This window comes from Pygoscelis adeliae, unplaced genomic scaffold (genome assembly GCF_000699105.1).
Source record: "Pygoscelis adeliae isolate BGI_AS28 unplaced genomic scaffold, ASM69910v1 Scaffold343, whole genome shotgun sequence".
Lineage (NCBI taxonomy): Eukaryota > Metazoa > Chordata > Aves > Sphenisciformes > Spheniscidae > Pygoscelis > Pygoscelis adeliae.
Genome location: NW_008824402.1, coordinates 965965 through 972565, shown reverse-complemented (window position 1 = coordinate 972565; position 6601 = coordinate 965965).

Genomic DNA, 6601 nt, shown 5'->3' with positions numbered 1-6601 from the left:
TCACAGGTTTGCAGATACCACCTACGCCTGCCGAGCAATCGGGGAGGGCTCAGCTCCTCCTCCTGGCACAGCAGGTTGGCAGGAGTCCGCCACCCAAGGTCAGAAAGGTGTTTGGGATTGGGAAAAGGGGGAGGGAGAAGAGTAGGTACCATCATGGGCTCAGGCTTGGAGCTACAGTAGATGCATCTTGCAGGGCTCCTTGATCATCTGGGAGGAAGAGGTTCCCCCTCTGTGTCTGGGCACTGCTCTTCCCACTCACAGCTCCCCCAGGGTTTATCTGCCACCAGGCTGCTGCCATGGGGACCCTCTGGGTGTTGTGCCACTGTGCTGACCTTGGGCTGGCTGGGCACATGGCTATTGACACCTGGTCCCCTGCAGTGACTGGTCAGCATGATCCCATCTAGATGTCCCAGGCTCAGCATCCCTCCAAAGCAGACTCCAAGGAAACCGCAGAAGCACCGAGTGGCTGGCACCCAGCATTTAATGCTCCTTGTCACTTTTCGATCATGGAGTGGGAAAAGACCAGTGGGTGTAGAAGGGTCCATCCATCCTCCAGGCTGAGGTCAGAAAACTTCAGCATCCTCGAATAAAGGACAGGAAGAAAAGTGAGAAAATTTTGATAGGGAAAAGAGAAAAGTCATTTCAGCAAATAGCCATTTAAACAAAGTTCATAAAAATAGATGCCCAGAGGTATGTTTGGGTTAGGGACCAGAGGTATCTCTGCCAGTAGCAGAGGAGATGAGATGGGCGGAGAAAGGCATCATAGACTAAAAACCATGTTGGAGACTGGAAATAGCAAATATGTCCCCAAGTTCCAGGAACCATTTGGGACTGAAACTCTCCCTCGAAGCAGGAATTGTCTCCAGTGAACTACTGACCTCCTACCCAGGGCCATGGCACTGGTCAAATTGTGCTGGTGGAGATCGGAGCGGAAACGCAGGAGAAGCAATGACTTACTTCCAAGCATGTAACAAAACTCAGTGCCAGACCTTGGTGACAGGGGATTTCTATTTTAAACAAAACTGACTCAGTATCTCACACTTCTTGCTGGTCTCTCTCACCCTCACAGCCGCTCCCACCCTGTTGTGTTTGTACAAAGGGTATGGCCAGGTCTTCAGGACACAGAGGACAAGGGTGTCAAGTCAAGTCCTCTCTGCCTGGGATCCTCTCAACTGGCAGTGACAAACTAGGTTTTGGGCAGGTTTTGGACAGGCATCAACAGTTATTATGGCAGGATCTTTCACCTCCAAACCTTGCTCACTTCACCCTCCAAGAGACTCAGGCAGAGCTGATGCTTTTTGCCTGTTCCTCCTCATTTTGGGTGTCTTTGTTGGCTGCTGTCTGTCGCAGTGTTGGATGGGAGGAAGACACAGGGTATCTGCTGGCATCATCCTGCTGTTAAAAGAGCGCAGGCCTCCTGGGCTCAGTGTGAACACTGCATTTCTCAGTGTTTATCAATTTGCCTGTGTTCACTTCTACGGCTGGTTACTGATACAGGCCATTCACATAATCCCTGGTGTTTTTTCAGGTTCTTTCACATTGGGATGTTTCCATCCATGCTTCAGCCAATTTTATCATAGTAGTGCAGTCTGCACTACGATCCTGCCAAGATCCTTGCTTTGTGCTCAGCAGTTCTGGGTTCAACCTGGGATCCATTGAACCCATCTGAGTAGTCTTGCTATTTGATAAAGGAACATTTTCATTCCTGCAAAGCTGAAGAAGGCCACTCTGCACAAAAAGTGGCACGTTTAAGCAGGCTAAATCCAGTCCAAGGGTTTCCTGAGTGCCCAGAAAATTAGCAAAAAAATCTTCAAGTGAGGTTTGGTAGTTTGAGTTGGAGAAGATAGGAGCTGGTTTGACCAGGTGGGATTTTAAGACCTTTTTCAGTGCAATTCTAGGTTAAAAGGTATTTTGAACGATGTCCCTCCTTGCTTCTTTTGGTAAATGTCCTATTAAAATCTTCCAACTGCTTTCCTCAACATGTTATTTCTAAATCCAGCACACTTGGTGCAATCTGCTGCTGCCCTGTCCCGGTGAAGACAGAGCCCCATGTGCCCCCTCACATGCAGCTTTTCTCACAAGTGTCTGACAAGTTGAGGCCACTCTCTGCGGGCAGGAGTGTCCTTGCACCCCCTGGCAGCATTACCACCTGCCTGGCAGCCTGCCCCTCCACTGGCCCCGGAGCCTGGCACGGCACTAGCTCAGATACCTGCCCACGGCAGCTTATCTGCCAGTCTGCAGCGAGTGCAGGGAGCGGGGAGATGGCCCCTAGTATTCCCACGTTTCATGGGTTTTCGGCGCCCACAACCATGAGCTGGCAGGAGCCCAGGCACGCAGGGCAGAAACACCCTGGCTGTGCCCCGCCTGCTCTGCTCAGCGCTGGCTTTCTGCTTCCCCCTCCCTTCTGTGGGGGCTCACTCAGCACCCTGAAGATAAAGGGATGTCAGGTCCTCAGGTGCTGGAAATCCTCCGGTGCTTTGCCACATATGATGCTCATGGGGTATCACCTTTTGCATCCTGCTCTCTCTCTCCCCCTCTGCCTTTGCTCCCTGCTGGCAGCCCCAGGATTGTTCCCATACTCTGAGATCAGAGAAAATGTTTTACTTTCTGACTGTCCCAGCAAGGACAGAGAGACCTGCCAGGCTGGGCAGGACCTTGTCTTGCCCCTCTGAGCTCACCTGCGTGGCCATGATTAGGACAACAGAATTAAGACACCCTTGTAGGACCAAGGGGCCATCTGCCCCAAGTACGAAGAGTCCTCAGGAGTGTGCTGGATCTGTGGCCAGTCCTGGACCTCTGCTCTCCATCATGTAGTCCAGCCTTTTACCTCTTTTGCGCTGGGGTAATTGCAGCCCAGGTGGCTGGTGACACAAAACACCAACATCCTCCTCCTGTGGACCGTGATGTGTAACTCTTATCCTGCATTTTGGAGATGGAGATGTCAGGTGTTTTAGGGAAAAGAAACAGCACCTCTACTTTTAGGCCAATGGGCTTAAAGCTGCCCAGCACCAGTGGCCGGGATCTCCATGGGATACTTGCCTGTGGCATGCTGCCCTTCAGCCTGAACGTGCCTTCTCTGCCTGTACAGAACCTAGCAGGAACCACCCGGTCTGTAAGTGCTCCCCAGCAGACAGTAGAAGTCAAAGCATGTCCCAGGGGCTTTCTTCCCCTGTCCTGATGTGCTTGCAGCATCCCACGGCTGCATTTGGTCTATCCCCAGTCTGGGGGCTCCAGGATCCCATGGCCTGGTGCTGTGGCCTTGAGGAGCCCAGCTCTCCACTGCTCACAAGGATGTGGGGTCCAGGCCTGGCTCTGTTCCCAGGTGGTGCATCAGACTCAATGGAGCAGGCGGGGAAGCTCCCAGTGTGATGATCAGGACATGGCAGGCAGCAGACCATGCCTGTGGCCATGCTGTCAGGGACAGGGACAGAGGGGTGAGGAGTCTGCCTCAGGCAGGAGCCCCAGACAGCCCCAAAAGGGTTCCTTGGAGCTCGATAGCTTCTCCCAGGAGACAATGGCCCAAATCCTGGCAGACTTGTGACATCTGCTAGCCAAGTGGTCTGTCTTACCAGCTCCTCAACAATTGCCCAAAGCTGTGAGTAGCAGAAAGATATCCCCCACCTACAGTCACGAGTGCCATCAGCACCAGGCTGCAATTACTGCTGCATCACCACCTCCTCGGTGCTCGTGAGCCAGCTGGCCTCACGTCACCCGTTGAGCTGCCACACCTGGGAGATACGAGCAGGATATGTCTGTGTCACCTGGTGACTCAGGGCCACTGGCTTCAGTGTGAAGCTGGAGCTTCTGACCTGAATCTAGGGGAAAACATCTTGCAAGCTGCTGGCTCCTGCCTTATTGCAGCTTTGAGAAGCTGCAATAAGCCCTTTGTGGGCTGCTGGCTGGCGGCCGTGTGGGTCAGTGTCTCAGTGCTGAGCAACTCACCATGTGGGACTGAGTCACAAGGAGAGCAGGGAAAACTGCACAGGGGGCCTGGGGTTTTCTCCATGACTGGGGAGAGGACAACCTCTCCCTCTTGCTGGCCAGCTGCCACAGCCATGGCTGACATCTCTGACCCACAGGCGGCAGGGCTTGGAGACTGGGATGGACAGTGCCAGTGGCCCCAGGAATCCCACCTGCACCTCTGTGCTCATGGCTGGCCTTGCTGATGCTGCGGGTGTTGGAGTAGAGCAGCTCCGACATCGATGGAGCCCATCTCACCCACTCGTGGCTGTGTCCTCATGGCTGTAACATGGGCATCCCAAGATGCAGGGAGTCCAGTCCCTTCTCTGCAGGATAACAAGCTTGATAGGGAGTTTTTTCCCTCCCTGCATCATCCATCATCCTCCAGGCATCCCAGGCAGTACCACAGCTCTGGAAAACAGGACTTGTAAGGCAAAGGCTTAGGAGAGTCCCCTCCTGTGCTCTGCCCTCTCCCGGTCTGTAGATACCTTCAGAGCATGTGGTACTGATTGTATGCATCTCTGGGACGTCAAGAGGGGTCTTGCCCACCTCATCATCAGGCCAGGCCTAGCCACACGACATCAGCACAATCCCAGCACCACGGTGCCCAGCGCTCTGCAGTGGGCACAGGTACCAATCCTGCACGGCAGAGCACAGACAGATGCCTGTCTGCCCCCACAAGCTCCTACCTCCCAAGACCCCGGGCACAATCTTCTCCCCCACTTCCTTGGCCACAGCAACGAGGATGTGACCAGCTCCAAGGGACATCCCTGGCCCTTGGGGTCTTGCTGTGGCCCGGCCCGTATGTGGCTCCAGCGAAGGCTCCTCTGGCTCCAGGGAGTGGGTCCGTCAGGAGGGTGTGTCTGCCTGGCAGGCATGGGCACAGCCCATCCAGATGTATGGGCAGGCTGTGGGCAGTGAGAGCTACCCTGGGGACACAGCCGTGCCCCATGACCAGGACATCTCCAGGCTGGAGGACAGGTTTCAGGGGGGCCAGTCTGCTGTGATGGTGGCCTGGGTGGGGACACCATGGAGAGCCCCGAGCTCTGCTGGGACTTGGAGAGGGGAGGGCAGCTGCAGGGGGCTTGGGCACAGGGGCCCCAGCCCCAGACCTCATTTGCGTGTGCGCCAAGCAGGGAATTTCCCCATTTTTTCCGTCAGCAAGCAGCCGAACTTTCTGCATGGTGACCTTCATCCCCACCCAGGGTGGGGCACCCATGAGAGCTGCCAAATGTCGCTGCAGCGCCCCGCTCCCCACCAGCGGGCTGGGGACCAGTCCCTCTGTGCACGGGGACAGCAGTGCTGCCTGGGCTGTGGGCAGTCAGAAGGGGCAAAGGCGAGGGGTCTGGACCCTGCCCCCAGCACCCATACACTGCTGGCTCGGTGCACAACAAGCAGGCAAACAGCCCCTGCCAGCCCCCCCAGCACGTCCCCCAGGGTGGGCAGGGTCCCCCAGTCCCCAGCCATCTCCGGGCATCGGTGGGGTCAGTGCCCAGGCAGTCCCCGCTGCCCACCAGGCTGCCAGCCCCAGGCGCTGGCACCTTGTCCTGCAGGAAGGGGCGAGTGGTGACACCGGCTCTGCAGTGTCTGATGGAGATGTCGGCATGGACAGACAGTTCTGGGGGTGCTCAGCACCTCACAGAATCAGGCCCTGGCTGCTGTGGCCAGGTGCTGCCCATGGATGCAAGAAAGGGCAGCACCTGGTCAGGATGGTGAGGATGAGCTGTCTGGTTTGAAGGCAAGCTGGGGGGGGACAAGGAGAGGCCACTCAGGAGACCAAGTCTGGTTGTGGGGTGGGGCGGGGCTCTCTGAATGGCACCCCTGCAGTGTGGAAACCTGTGGCCATCCCCCCCCCAGGAGTTCACAGCCCTGCCAGGCTGCCTAGAGGAGGGCAGGGCTGGATGCACCACAGCCTCTCAGAAGGCTCCTGGCCCATCTGTGCCCAGTGCTGGGCACAGACCCCGTCTGTCAGGGGCGGTGATGCCGGACCACCCTGCTGCCAGCCTTGAAGCCCAGCAGCCCTCAGGGGCGTCCATCGCCCCCGCCCAGGGGGGCCCCTCGTCCCGAGCAGTACACCCGAGCACAGACTGCCCACGTGCCAGCTCCCTCCTTGCTGCTTTCCAACGAGAGACAAACCATGATCATAGAATCATAGAAGAGAATCATAGAATAGTTTGGGTTGGAAGGGACCTTTAAAGGTCATCTAGTCCAACCCCCTGCTGTGGGCAGGGACATCTTCAACTAGATCAGGTCACTCAGAGCCCCGTCCAACCTGACCTGGAATGTTTCCAGGGATGGGGCATCCACCATCTCTCTGGGCAACCTGTGCCAGTGCTTCACCACCCTCAGCATAAAAAGTTTCTTCCTTATGTCGAGTCTATATCTACCCCCCTTTAGTTTAAAGCCATTCCCCCCTGTCCTGTTGCAACAGGCCCTGCTAAAAACTCTGTCCCCATCTTTCTTATAGGCCCCCTTTAAGTACTGACAGGCTGCAATGAGGTCTCCCCGAAGCCTTCTCTTCTCTAGGCTGAACAACCCCAACTCTCTCAGCCTTTCTTCATGGGAGAGGTGTTCCATCCCCCTGATCATTTTTGTGGCCTCCTCTGGACCCGCTCCAACAGGTCCGTGTCTTTCTTATGCT